Raw genomic sequence first — 16,097 nt, forward strand, 5'->3', positions numbered from 1 at the left:
AAATAAGTGTGGTTTATGTTCCTACTATTAAATGAAGGTTATTATTTAGAGTTCAAGACAGCCTCCACGGGGTTAATGTGTAGTTCAAGGAGCTCCTTTAAGTGAATGCACTTTAAAGGTAGCCTTGCTCCAGGTCTGGAATCCTACATCATTATCTAGGATTTAAATCTGCTTTAACACCAGTGGTCCTGACCATTATCTTGGCATTTTGGTATTGACAATTCCTTCCTTTCATGTGCAATATATAGTGTGCTTTTGGCATGTGGACATGTGAAGTACAAGACGGGAGGGGGGTGGGGGGTCAACAAATAGCCAGAAAGAGGGAGGATCAAATATAGTCTTGTAGCTGCACTGATCATTGCTGAGGTTTGACCAGGGGATGGACAACAGGGGAGAGAAAAGAGCACAAGCACACAGGGAGGTGGCTCTGACGGGCTGTGTAATAGCCCGAGCGTTCCGAAACACCGATCACACCTCCATTTCAACATTTCCCCCAAACCACCCTCTTTTCTTACCCAGCGGTGTCTGTTACTGCTTTTCCACTCTCAATATATTTCTGTTTTTTTTCTCTCCATATTGTCTGTCATCTACTGGCTTATTTTTTTCCCGATTTTTTTTTTTTTTGACAAATAGATTCTGATCCATTGGCCAGCTGTACTACACAGGTGTTCATCATATATCATACACAGCTTTTCTTCCTTCTTTCGTTCCTTTTATTATGAACCTAACTTGGTCACTGAACCGCTGTCATGCCGGACAAGTTAGCCATATCCTCCTCCTGCTTGTCGTAGGGGGTCATTCAGCTCGGCGCCACACCGGCAGCAGGCAGGCATGGCTTGCATTACAGATGAGCTGCAAGAACCAATTTGTTTGTGTTGAGATGACTCCAATTCCTTGGCCACAGGACATTAGGGCTGCAAATTAATATCCCTGGGCTCAGCGGCTCACAGCTCTGTTTTGAGAGAGGAGACAGGCAAACTGGGATAATGGCAGCTGCATGGGGGGAATTTTTTAAGACCTTCGGTACCTTCGTCTTTATAAACCCTTGTTCTCCCCTCCCACCTTTTTTTTCTTGCCTTCCCTTCATTGGTTTCATCTGTCACCTTTTGAGACCTTCTCCCAAATGAGTTAAGAAGGTAGAAGCCTCATCTACAGTGTCGTGCTCAGAGTTACAACATCTCGAGTCACTCTTACCTCTCAGCAGACATTCACAGGGAGGAACAGGAGGCAATACAAATGAGAAATAATGTGAAAATAAAGTTTCGAGAAGCCATAACTTTTAGAAAGCTGAGCCAGATGATGGTGATATTTACAGATGGTGGATGGTAATCACCGATATATAAATCATCATACATTATGCAGTGTTTACATTGCATGCATTAAATGTTTAATCTGTGTGTAGGGTGTGTTGTATTAATTTTTCTCCCAAAACACATTTGTGTTGACACATACTACATAAAGGTTATTAAATAAGTTGCCATAATTTTGTTAGTTAGTCACAACAGTAAAAATGGACTGCCATCTGTTCTGGAACTTTAACATTGATTATGATTATTGATTATGCCAGCACCTGCACCAGCACATGCGGCAGTTGTTTAGCTGCCAATAGGTAACTGTGAGCTGGCTTCAGACACCGCCAGATGACGGTCCTTTCAGGGGCCATGGTTGTTGAATTTAGCCAGAAAAAGTGAGCTTCATGCGGCGATGACAGTTAAGTGTAGGCACCAAAATGACTAGTTAAGTTTAGCAAAAACATTGTGGTTAAAACACTCCAGAGGAACGAACACGCGTTCCTGGGTGAAAGTATTTTGTTTTCGTCGCAAAGTGAACTCCGCTCTCTGACTTGAAAGCGCTGTGTTATGTTGACACCACGTTTCATGTTGAGATTATTTTCCATTGGATATTGAAGTGCATAAATAAGTGTTTTGGCATGCCTGGCCAAGTGGCAATGTATCCATGGTACTGAAACAGGGATTTAATTCTTGCTTTAAGTTTTGTTTTGTTGTGCATTTGAAAACAACCATCCCCTTTGCTTTTTTCACAAAAAGCACCCTGGTTTTAGTGTTATATCTGTTGTTTAATCAGTTACAATTATGTGCTGAATATTTCTTTGGCACAACCAGACAGCACATTGGCTTAAAAAAAGTCATTGGGGATTAAAAAACGTTAGATTAAGCTAAATACTAATTTGCTTAATTAGCTTTTAAGCTAATAGTTGTAGGATATTTTACAGAGCCAGGCTAGCTGTTTCCAGTCTATATGCTAAGCTAAGCTAACCAGCTGTATGACTGTGTCTGTACAGGTAGCAGCTACATATTTACTACAGAGACGTAACAGTGGTATCAATGTTTTCATTTAACTCTCAACAAGAAAGCGAATAAGTGTATTTGCCTAAATATTTAACCATCTCTTTAACACACACAAAGAAAAACTAAAAAACAACAATAACACCAATACAATATGCAACAGCTTTAATATGTCTGTGAGCTATTCAATTATTTGCCCTGCAATATATGCATTGAAAAAAAGTTACTTTGTGGTAAGGAGTTTCAAATATGAAAATAAATAATGTATATAATACTCTATAGGCTATATAAAAGTTGCCCAGAATCATCTTGAAGTCATGTTAAATGCATCAAAAAATATATTTATGACCCCCAAGTGTTCGATCATGTCAATAGCTGCAAGATGGGTAGAGTCTAACCTTCGCTTTGTGTGTTTAATGTGGCTATTGCAGAAGAGCTGAAGGTTTGCATGCAGCATACTAAACACTACCACCTCAAGGTAAACAAAATAGAGATTTTGGGGACTAGAAACTCTGTGCTGAAGGTAAAATCAGTAGGTCAGACCATGAGTCATGCACACATAGCATAGCACCTACACACCAGTGCTGCAGTTTCTGAGAGAACTTCAAGGTTTGAAGAGAGACCGTAACTGTTGCCTGCATGCTATCAACACACCATTGTCATCCCTCTGAGCTCAGCACATGAAGAAAATCAAACTAGAGGTTTTTTTAATTGCGGTTTCATCTTTTGACTTCAAGTCTGCAAGACACTTGCCTCAGTGATTTAATGAAATCCCATTTATATTTAGAAGTGACTTCAACTTTGTTTACACATTCATGGAATTTTACAATGAACGAGAGCCGATCACAGTGGTTTTTCAAACTGATATTTTTGTTCTCTCCGCCAAACAAAATGGAGAACAAAAACTGTGCGAACATAGTCAAGCTACAGTAGAAGTGTAACCATCCTTGTAGCTGAACACACACTAAAAAGGCCTTTGAAAGTCTTTCATGAAACGGTTGCCATTTGAATATGAAGAGAGCAGTCATAGCAGATTATTGGAGAAAGCACTGAGGCTGTCAAGACATATCTCTCCACAGCAGCTATGTCTTTAGTGTAAATTCATGACGAGTCCTCAACGATGCTTTTTTTCTCGCCCACCGCTATTGTCAAACATTAATTGTTTTTACGCTCCTAAGCACCCTTCTGTTTATATTAACTGGCCTTTTAATATGCTTTATTGGAAATCCTCGGTTCCTTGTTGAGATTGACATTTTGCCCACTTTTTACCTTTAAAAATCATGCCCCAATTTAAATTTTTCACCACAGATCCATTTATTTTTTAGATTGCTAAAAATAACTCTCTTTACTGTTCTTTCTGTAGTCCAAATAAAATCCCACCTCTGGGTATTTAGTGTTCTCATAAAAGAAGGGTAAATACTTGTGCCTTTGAAAGCAATTGTTCATTTTATATTGCATTGTTATTGTCATTCTAAAATTATTCCATATGGAGGAAGTATCTTCTGTTAACCACACACAGTATAGGTAAGTCATACAAATGTTCATATCTTTCTTTCTTATCTATCAAAACTGTTCAGATGAATGAATTCATGGTGCATAAAGGCGGAAGTAGACATAAAAAGCAGTAGAGTTAATTCAGCCATATAGACCTACTCAGACTGAGATTAATCCTTCACCACAAAGTCTCACATGGTTTGGGGGTTCAACTGTGCAAAGTAATATTTCAACTGTCAGTTGTTTTAATGAATACTTCTCAAGATAAGAGAATTAAATAAAAAATTGTAAAGTCCCAAATGGAATAAACCTTTCCAGGCTCATAGTGTTAATGACTGATAAGGGTAAAGTAGCCAGTCGCTTTGAATACAGGCCATGATGTTGCTCAGCCAGATGAATGTACAATAAAGGGTTGACATGAAGGAAATTCCCTTTAATGTTAGGAAAAGAGATGAAAAATAGAGCAGCGTTGGCCTGAAGGTGAACCTGTGAAGCTCCTGGCATGGCTCAAGGCTTAACCCTGGATCTGACAATGTATGTATGTGTGTGTGTGTGTGTGTGTGTGTGTGTGTGTGTGTGTGTGTGTGTGTGTGTGTGTGTGTGTGTGTGTGTGTGTTTGCACTAAACTCTAAGGCTACATTCAGACTGCATGTCAGTGTAACCCAAATCCAATTTTTTTTGCTCATATCAGATTTTTTCTTGACAGTGTGAACAGCCCAAGTCACATGGCATCTGATCTTTTCCATTTTTAATTTGGGCTATTTTCATATGTGGTCCCAGTGTTTCCTTTAGGCTTTTTTTAGCAGTGAAACAGAACTGACACTTCGCTGCAACACAAAACATTATTTATTCACCTCTATTCACATACACAATGAAGCATATTTTCAGTTGTGATTGAACTGTATTTTTTGAGTTACTATATAGGCCAACTATGATCTTGACATATAGACTAAGCATGCTGTAGCAAATAACAATAAACCCACTATTAATTGCATTATCTTAATGCAGTGTAACTACTTCAGCATGTAAATAATGTACCTAAAATACAAACGTGAGCAAGGGCATTCAGCAATCGCTATTGAATCAACAGCCACATGCAATTTAGCTTGCAGGTGAAGAATACAAACAATGAAAATCACCTTAATTTAAGTTAACTTAATTTAAATTTGCAAGACCAGGCTTAAATGAACTGACAACATAAGTTATACGACTTACAGTTCTCAACGACGTACACACACGATCTCAACTGGCTTATCATCCGGACAGCGTCTCTTTTTCCTTTCTCCCTTTTCTGCCGAGTGACGCATGTGCCGCTCGCTGTGTGAAGCGCATGTCCATTCTGTTCTCCGACATGCACTCTAACAATGCAGCCCTATTTCTGATACCGTGGGGGGCAGAAATGTTGCCGTGGGGGGCTGCCACGGTCAAATCAACATAGAGGAAACACTGTGTGGTCCAAATCCGTGGTCCAAATCCTTCCGCCAAACGAAGGAATTGCAACGTCATGTGATGCCCTCTGGCCCAGAAAGACTTTTCCCATAGACTTAACATGGCGAAAGATATGCCTACATATCAGCGAATAAATGTTTTTGAGGTACATCAACTTACCAGTCCGAACGCATAAATAGTCCTTATTTAAATCATTATGTTTTAAAAGTTGTAACATGCACTAATAGCCAAATCCAGAGTTAGTTAACTAGGCATAATGAATGTGCATAATGTACACATAGCAAACCCACGGGACTGCGCCCGGCTGAGCCGCCCTGCACTGCAGCATCATATGACGGCTCTCCCGAGTTCCTGTAGCTGTAATAATAGATATAATTGCTGTAATTCATAATTTCTATTGTCTTATAATACATCCGAGAGCTGTATGCTGTAAAGACTGTAACCTGGATATAACGTTATTAACGTTTCTGTTCCCAAACTGCCAGCTATCGGCTAGTTGCAAGCGATAGCTAGTAGCATGACATAATAATTACATCTCCTTGGTTCTCTTAATACATCCAGGGGTTTATTTTGATGCAAAATGAACCTAGGGGTTAATAACACATTTGTACCGAGTCGACTGTTTTCCGGGATATGTTTTCATGCTAATCGAATGTGACCAGTTTTAGCGCAAACCACTATTTAGCTTATAACGCTAGTCGTCGAAAAAACCACTAACAAGGCTCAAAAGAGTCACATTCGCGCTGTGCAACCAGTAAGCAGTAACATAGCTCAAGCATGCCGTTTGTCGTTTGACTGATCGTGACTGTTTTCCCAAGATGGCGCCTGCCTGTATACATGAACGGTACAGTCTTTATAAACTATCTTTTTAGTAAACTGTCTGTACACAAAGTTCTCAATGCTTCGGTTTACATGTAGGGACCCTCATTATGCTACCATGGAAGTGTGGTGCTATTTTATACATATATATATATATATATATATATATATATATATATATATATATATATATATATATATATATATATATATATATATATACCTGTACATGTTAATTAATGCAAGTACTTACCATTAAGGCTGTGTCAAAAGGGCCAATGTTTGTATCCGTCTGATTGGTATTTTGTCTGCACTTTGCATTCAAATTAAGCCATATGCCAGATACAGTGCAACAATAAGATACATTTCCACTAATGGCTGCGCTCAGCTCACCCTTCTCTTTGATCAGGACCCTCTCCATTTCTGTTGCATCACTGCCAGCCTTTGGATATCCTATTAAGCATCTCTCTGGTTCCTTGATTCCACCACCTGCCTGCACTTGTTGTGCTGTGACTCTTTTAGCCACCAACCAGCACCAGTCAGCATCTCTGCTTGAGTAACCACGGATAACCCCTAAAGGCTGCTTTACAATCGCACGACCCCCCCACCAGGGAATTCTGAACAAACAAACTGAGCCATCAATGTTTGAAAACGAGTATCACCAACAAATGAGTCGGCATGCATTATTGTGACTGCAGCAGCACAGTCTCTGGCAATTAATTAAAAATGCAAATTTAATTATCTTAATGGAAATATATTAGAGAAATAGTTGCACTGCTGGGCAGAATGTGCCTCTATTATTATTATTATTATTATAAAATTTTTTATTATTATTATTATTATTATCTTTCCCTGATAGTCTGTTGTGTTTTTATTTGGCAGTCCTTTTCATCCATTTTTTTGAGGGAAGGGAAACCTGCTTCTTCAGGGGTTAAGAATCAGCATGGAATCAAACTTAAATCCATATACACTTGCATCCTTCAGTTGGTATCATAAAAGAAGGGTTCCTGTCAGAATACCAGGCCTAATTTTACCATCCCTGATGCTCAGCAAAGCCTCCTGCGGCTGATCTGACTTGATCCAGGGTATGTGATTGGCAACTGTTTAATGAGGGCCTGTGTACCTTTGAGTACTAGGCCCCACTAATGAACAGCATATCAGTTTTGCCCTATTAGCAGAGCATACAGTGCTGGCTACCCTAGGTAATCAGTAGAGCTGCATGTCCACATGCCAGTCAAAGAGCACAGTTGATATTTCATGCAGCTCCTTGTGTAAAATTCTGATTATCAGTGCAAACTTTTAGATAATCTTTCTCTGTGGTGATGTCATCTGCACAGCTTAAGTGAACGGAACTGATTTTAACACATGCTGTGATAGCATTGTATTTATTGATGCCCTCCTAATATTTATCGCACATTCCAACAATCTTGCTGAGTTCATGTTCTTCTTTTCTTTTCTCTAATCAGAAGTGACATACAGATATATTTTTAGCTTGTGTTGGAAAACAGAGAGACTGCAACCCTGGTAGAATTTGGAACATTGCTTCTATACTGGGAGTCATGACGGACAAATCTGTCTGAGTAGTCGAGACAGGGGGGTATCCAGATTGCTATAGGGAAAGGAATTAAGACAGTTGCAATGCTGGCCTGGTAGGAGAGAAGGTTGTTGAGCATTGCTCATAGATTTTGGAAGATGGCACATATTCTTCCTGAGTTTAGCAAATATAAAATTCAAGATGCTTTCTTTCTCTAAAACATCTGCTATTAAACCTTTCCTTTAATAAACCAAGCCCAGACGGTATAAATAATATCAGACCAAATTCTCATCCACCATTCCTCCTAAAAATCCCTGAATGTTAAGTAGCTAACTAACTGTCAGATTAGACTCTTACGCTCACTGCCTGAAATCACCTTACCCAAAGTACCTGACGATGTATTTCTCACTACAAAATCCTCTGAAACCTCAGTTTTAGTTCCTGATCCAAGCACAGTTTTTCATACCATCAATCATAACATTTTACTAAATGAACTTAAATTAGCCAGCACTGTTGTTAATTCAGTCCTACCTTAAAGAGAGACACCTTAGTTTATCTAACAATAGCAATTAGTCTATCCATATTGTTATATATAGTTTCCCTCAATGCTCATGTAAAGGGGTGATTGTATTTACATTTTTGGCATACATTTCTGCTTGTATGCAGATGACACTCAGCTGTATGTTGCCATCAATCCTGATGATGGCTCATAGCTGTGTGACCTGCTGGCTTTCTGCTCAAATGTGTTGTACTTCTCTGCTTCCAGGATCATGTGCTGCTCTTCTTTTTTGGGCTTTCAAGCTCACACTGTAATAAACACCCTTCAGGTTAACCTGGGGCCCGTTTCAGGAAGGAGGTTTGACATTCTGAGTCTAATCCTGATCTCTGAGTTGATTTACCCTGAGATGGGAAACTCAGAGTTTTCGGTTCCAGAACAGCTGATTCGAGTTGGTTCAATCAACTCGGAGTAGGTTCACTCAGGGTTAAGCGTGTGCACCACCACTATAAAAAGGCAGCATGAATGGAACCATGATACTACGATTCACCATGGCAACAACCACAAACAAACTGGTCGGCGGAAATACTCATGCGCACATACAGCTATTTTGAATATATATTTTGTTAAAAAAAAGCAACACGGCTGCTGCTGCAAAATAGCGAGAATTGGTGTGGGAGACAATTGCTGCTCGAGTCAATGCGTAAGCTCTAATATAGTGTATTAATTTCATATTTAATCACAGGTAACCTATAATATTACTGGTGAAAACTGGAATGGTAGTAGGCTACACCTATAATTTCATTTAGGTGCAATCCTGCGGGTCAAAAAGTAAATTACTACTAATCCCATTCTGAGGTTGCAGCATCATCATTAACAGAATTATGATTTACAATCATTTATTTCTTCTTAATGTCTCTTACTGGTTTGTGTCCAGGGAACTCTACAAAAACGTTTAAAAAATGTTTCAGAGTGAGTCACAGTCTTCTGATGGTGCTTTGCTACAGTGGCTTTATTAATGCTCCGCATTACCAATGTTGTAAAGAAAACTGCCGTTTGCAAAAAAACGTAATGCGACAGAAATAATCTGCTGGAATGTAGAGCATGTCCACCATGGGTGACGTTAGTGATATGAGGACGTATAAGGTATCTACATATCTGATGGACTGGGAAGAAAAACGATATCGCTCAAATAGGTAGTTATCTGGAAATGAAAATCCATCTCTATCTATCTAACTGGGCCCCAATATCATCTCCCGACGTATGTTTAACTAACGAAGTAATACAGCTTCTTCATCAACGGGATCGTCGACAAAAGGAAATGCCATGTTCGGAACAAAAACATTTTATAGTCTGCCTAACATAATAAATTAATAAACCAACCCTGTTTTTTTTTATTCATGCCGATAACAAACTGTGCTAAAATGCGCCTGATACAGACTGAATGAATGAATGAGGAAATGAAAGGGTGCTGTGTCAGAGGGAGGAGACTGAGAGAAACTTGAGGTTTATTGAAGAAAACCTGCTCCCGACCAGGTTAAGTTTACTGGCTCAGTTACCATAGTAACTGACTCTGAGGTTAAGTTACCTCTCTTTCTGAAACAGAAAACCCAGAGTTACCCTCATCTCAGGGTTAACAAACTCAGAGTTTTTACTAAACCTGCTTTCTTCAGTGGACCCCAGGTCACTATTGTTCTTTTAATTTATTTATTTACTTGGAGGGAGTCTGGTGCATGCTCATCAACTCATTTGCATTTCTTTCCCATTGTTCTTTTCCTTTTCTGTTCCCACATAAGCATATTTGGGCTATCAACATTTCAATACACCAACTATTTTGAAGTCTCCTTTTGTTCGAAAAAAAAGAAATAAAATCCACAATTAAATTTGGTTTGAACCAATTAGCTATTTTTTTAATCTGAGTTTAATAATAATTATTAAATACATAATTGTGATACTAAGCTTACAGTAACACATAAACTGGACTTGACTATTGAGTTGAGATCAACAAAAAGTGTCAAATGAGTTTGAAACATATCTGCATATTTTTATTTTGTATACTGACAATGCAAACCTGTCTTACTTGTGCTGAAAGATAGGTGTTGGACTCACCTTCATTGTGGGCAGAATAAATCTCTGGATGAGTCAGAATGCACAATGAGGGATGCAGCAGGAATATTCACAGCTGACTGCTGAAGGAGGCAAGGGAGTCTAATCATCAGCCAAGGCTGAGTTCGGAAACACACACACACACACACACACACACACACACACACACACACACACACACACACACACACACACACACACACACACACACACACACAGAGACACAGACACACCTGGAGAGGAGAGAGTAGAATGACTACAAAACAAGACACAGAATCAGGACCATGCTTCACTGGTCTCTAGCTCAAACTGTTTCTAGTGTTGAGCTCATTTTGACATTAATATAAAATAGTGTGAGCTTTCCTAGTAGAGTTTTCTCTACAACTTTTATAATTTACTTATTTAAGCAAAATGTGTAGATGTGGCTATTTCAGCAAGAACAACTAGTTCCAAAAATATATTTCCAATATATTAAAAATATTAAAGGCATGCCTGCAATTATTCATCTATGTGACTATATACTGTATATACTGCTGTAATTATGACGTTATTGTGTTGATAAAAGGTGGATCAAAACATATTGCATTTACTAATATTCCCTCTTTTTTCCAGTATTAGCCATACAATTACTTGTTCACACTTAATTGCTCTAGTTAAAATCAATGTGTTAAGTCGTGCAGTTATCCAACTTCTATTCAAATATGGGGGCCTATTCATTTACATACATTATTATCTCTTCACTGCACTGTGATTTTGTGATCCACAGAGTGGCCCCAGTTATAACAGCACATACTCACAACTGAATTAAATCAAATATGGGGTTGATAGGAATTAATAGGTTTGTGGACATGTGCTTCTTGTTAATGCCCCCAATTCAATTAAAGCCTCATTTAGCACATCTCATATAGCCTAAACTGGAGCGATACATTTCCTATCACTTTCCAGAAAGTGATGACACCCTCCAGCGACGGATATTATGACTGAATGACTCAGCCGGAGGTGGATATAAAACTGAACTAAAAGTTGCTCTACCACGCTGAGAGAATATGGCTGTCAAGGCCTCTTCTCTGTAAATTCAATTAAAATGTCAGACTTTGTGTTGGTCCATGCATAACGCCAGGGTGTATTATATATGTTAGAGGACAGAGGAGTAGAGCAAGTGGGTGGGAAGGTTGGTGATTTGAGTGGCTGCCCTGTAAGTAAATTACTTTTTCCATAAAGCAGCTTGCAACAAGGTCCTCAAAAATATGGAACAGCAGCCAGGAAACTGAATGAAAGTTTGGTCGACTCCTCTCAATCTGCTGCGCTGTCGACGCCGTAGACCAAAGAGAATTTCTCTTCGGTCAAGTGTATTTAGAAAAGTGCATGATTTGATTAAGATTATATATTTGTACTAAAACTGCAAATTGTTTATTAGAGTAAAGAGCACATAGTAGTTGGAGCTGATGACCTGTTGCAGGTTATATAAAATCCTTAATTTGTCATTTGCAGTCCTATCCCACTAAACGTTAATGGAAGATAAATAAATAAGTAAATGTAACCTCGATATTTTATATATCTAAGCAGACAGATTAATTACTTACAACATGATTACTTACTTTGTTTAGTATTTTTCACATTGCCTCTTATGTCAATAATAAATAGGAACACATCAAATACTCAAATAGGCTACACATCAAAATAGTTCATTTAAAGTAACTAATCAGTAATTACTACATCTGCATGTTGTGTGCGAAACCAAATCAATTGCAATTTCTTGCACATCATCTTCGGTTCAGTAGACAGACAGAGACAAAGCACAGCTCTGTATGGATAACATAAATCTGCCATTTTTACAGATGAGGATTGATTAATACAGCTGCCAAACCATTAGTCCTGTCATGGAGGAGATTTATTCACCCGTGTTGTTGTTTTTTCTTGTTTGCTAACAGTCAGATGTTATCAGTATTCCAGCACCAGCCTGCTCCAGGTATGTCGTAGATTATCACTGAAATGATGTTGAGTGCTCCGACATTATTTTTGACAACACATGCAGGGAGTGACTCACCCTGACTAATTTGGTGTATGAGAGAGCAGTGTATACATACAAACAAGACTAAAAGTCCAATGCTCTGTTGCCTTCCATAAGGACTGCAGTGTAATTTACAAAACTGTTAGATACATGTGGGTACAAATAACTTGTTGATACCACAACTTTCCCAGTGTACTGAGGACAAAAAGATAAACATTTTCTCCTGTAAGTGACATAAGAGAAAAAGCTATTATTTGAATCAAAATAGTTTATCATCCTGGGAGCATTACGTTTACATGCACATCATATTCCAGTTTTTGACCTAATTCCGACTATGCTGTTTACATGGCTAATGAAAGTGAGTATTCCACTAATATTCCCGTTTACATGTAGCCGTGCAAAACAGGATTTTTTCAAAGTTTACCAGCGGTGGTGGACTTGTTCGACCGTGCGAACACAGCGTCCCTCTTTCATTCCTTCAACCAACTTCTTGAAAAGGTCGGCGTAGCGATGTGTGCGCATATCCAAAAACCTGTTGATATCCAAGTCTTTGATAGTGTTTAAAAGTAGCTGTGTTTCTCCTTCTTATCGGGTCTCCAGCCTTGCAGACTTTTGGCTGGTTGGTTTGTGTACAGAAAGCATAGCAAAGCACAGAGCTGACTATAAGCCTGCGGTGAAAACCCCGATTGAGACGCATATTCCGAATGCGCTATATACATGTCCAAACAATGCCTCTAAAACCAGAATATTACCGGAATATCACACATGCCTTAATTGGAAAATGCTATATTTGGAAAGAGGCCTTATTCGGAATTTCCAACCTGGATATGCTGTTTACATGACCTGTATCAAATTCGCAAAATTGTCATATTCTGAATAATAGTGGAATTTTGGTGTCCATGTAAATGTACTGAATGTGCAAAATAAATTTGCATGGTGCATTATCAAGTGAACGAAGCGCAAGAGCACAAATCACAGAATATCCAAAATTAAATGGGTACAACCTTTGGGTAGCATGAATGTGTGCAATTATTGTTCATTAGACTTTTTATAGTTTACATGACATCACATTACATTCATTAAGCACAGATAGTTTTGTTCAAAATGGCTTACAAGAATTGCATTCAGCCTGGCTAAGATACATTTTTCTTCTAGTTTTAGGAACCGATAAATGAGACGTTAGTAAGTGCCAGCATATTTCTGATTTTGATCACATTTTAAAAAGGCCGTCGCTGAAAACCTAAGGATTTGCCCTCTGGAGAACATGAGCAACAGATGACATGGAGTGCTGCAGGTTAACACAAGCTCAAGAGATGTTTACATTTGGTTCTGGTTTTACAACATAAGAAACGTCGTGAATTTTGAAGCTTGTGTGTGTCTTAAAAGGCAATTTGTGGTGTCATCAGGTCGAGCACGCAAAATCAGCTGGAAGCCATTGAGTTAAAAGCTAGTGTTGGGGATATACAGTATATGCAACCGTGGTGTAGTTTGCTGTGGCATAAGCATTTATACGCTTCAAAAATCATTAAAGTGGTGTTAATTTGCGAAGATTATCTTGCTAAACAAATTGTGTAAGTATAATCGATGTTTGTTTGCCACAGAGCTCATTTTCTGCAATAATCCAAAAACCAAAGGAAAAATCCCATTGGCATTTGTTAAGGGAATCAGGGCGATGCTAACTTCCAAGTCGGCCTACAAATATGTCATCCCTGCAACAATCCTTTTTCACACTGATAAAATCTTAGAATGAACACAATCAGTTCATCAGTAGTAGTGAATATAAAGCGTCTGGCTCTTGACCTTAGTGGACAGATTGACAGCAAACAGTAGACTATAGAGGAAAAGGCATGCATGGAAACATTAGAAAAAACATCATCAAAGCTACAAATTCAGATGTTTCATTTTTCCCTAGTGGCTGAGACTGTGGCAACTGGGAAGATTGTCAGATGCTACATGTACATTATGTTCCTTTCATCCAGTATCTCTTTGAATGTCAATTTTGTCCCCTAAGTACTATCAAAAATGTGAGCCAAACTTCTAATCTACATACAGTGCTGCATATCATATACAGCCGTTAGACCACTCTGTGAAGTTTTTGTGCCATGCTTGCGAAAAAAAGCTTTTTATGTGTGTGTTCATATTTTTCAGACACTGGAGTTATATATAGTATTTTCCCAAATCAGCACAATATTGATATTGAGCAATCCGGGCAAAAAATAGCATGTTGTTTGTTTATGTCAACACTATCCAACTCTGCTCCTGCCTTCCAAAAACCCTCATCCCTGAGCAGGCAGAGGCAATTTTCGCTCCATTATGCTGTGAAGAGCTGAACAGGCTAAATGAACAAGCCCAGAACAAACCAAAGCCGTTTACGTGGCTTTATGTAAAGGCTATTTTTAAAACAGCACAACATTGTCGACCAAATTGGCTGTTTAATCAGCTTATCACCTTCTAATGCTGTATTTCACCAGTGTTTTTATAGGCTTCAAATGCATGAGGATATAAGCACACCTTGCCTTCACCTCAATTGCTGTTTTCTCCCTCTCTCTTGCCAAAATACAGACAATAGCCAGTAGAAGGCACATAAATGCTGGCTTTTCTGAGTGACAGATAGAGATTGACAGTCTTTTAGAATCTGCTTAGACTAGGAAGTTATGAGAGGCAGCATTTTTTGCATCAGGGTTTGATTTGTTTTGTTTGTCTATCCCTCCTGTCTGGGTCTTTGTGTCTTTGCAGAGCCTGTCTTCTTTTTTTCTAAGAGATGCTTTTTCATTACAAATAGACATTTGTCAGAGGAATTGCTACTGATGTAAGCTATTCGGTCGCTCAACTATCATTGATGTCACACATGTCTTCTTTGTCTTTGCCTTGTTCCTAACAATAATACGCATCATTCTGTGCATACTGTGAATACACATTTTTATGATGCAGGGGAAATAAATGAATAATGGAATCAATGACTTGAAATAGAAGTAATTGATTGACTTTTTGTGTTCCTGCACAATTCGTCACAATACAACAATAATAGAGTATATGAAATATTGCACATTACAGACTTGGCATAAAACTAGTGTTCACATGAATGCAAAATAATCACGGGTGTTTTATTAATTGTTTTTTCAGCAATAAATCAAAACATAATTGCCAAGAAGAAAAACTAGATTTTACTGCAGTTGTCAAAGGACTCAAATTTGATGCTGGGTGTGTATAATTAGTCATCTGATGGCCAACACCATACATTTTAGTGACTACTTTTATTTTCTTATTAAACAGATGTTCTGTTTACTTTGCAGGGAATCAGTCCTTCACTTTAGATCATTAAAGATTCATAGATTAATATGCATGAGCCTCATATGCTAAACTTACCAACATATTTTTGCTTCTTTACATTTTCCTGTAAAGTCCTGTGCAGCCCAGCTGGACATAAAGGGTATAACTGAGAGAGCCCTACAGTTTTATTTGAATTTTCTTTATCTGACAAGTCTATGATTAAAACAAAGGAGGTGTTACTGCAATACCTTTGCCATTGCTTGGCATTTCAACTAAGGGGGCGTTTTATGGAAAGTGACAGACTTCTGCAGGAATGAATGAGCCTACTGTGTTCTGTGTCTGGAACAAGAGGTGGTAGTCTCTGTGCAGAGAGATAAATTTAGGAGAGAAAATGTCAACTTCTGTCGTGTGCTAGATTTGAAATGCACCGGAGATGTGAAGGTGCGACAGGAGCAGCATCTCATACACACACCACACACACACACACACACACACACACACACACACACACACACACACACACACACACACACACACACACACACACACACACACACACACACAATACATATACACACACAAACAAAGAAAGAAACTTTAGCTTTTCATCCC

Source organism: Perca fluviatilis, chromosome 18 (assembly GCF_010015445.1).
Source record: "Perca fluviatilis chromosome 18, GENO_Pfluv_1.0, whole genome shotgun sequence".
In the NCBI taxonomy this organism is placed as follows: Eukaryota; Metazoa; Chordata; class Actinopteri; order Perciformes; family Percidae; genus Perca; species Perca fluviatilis.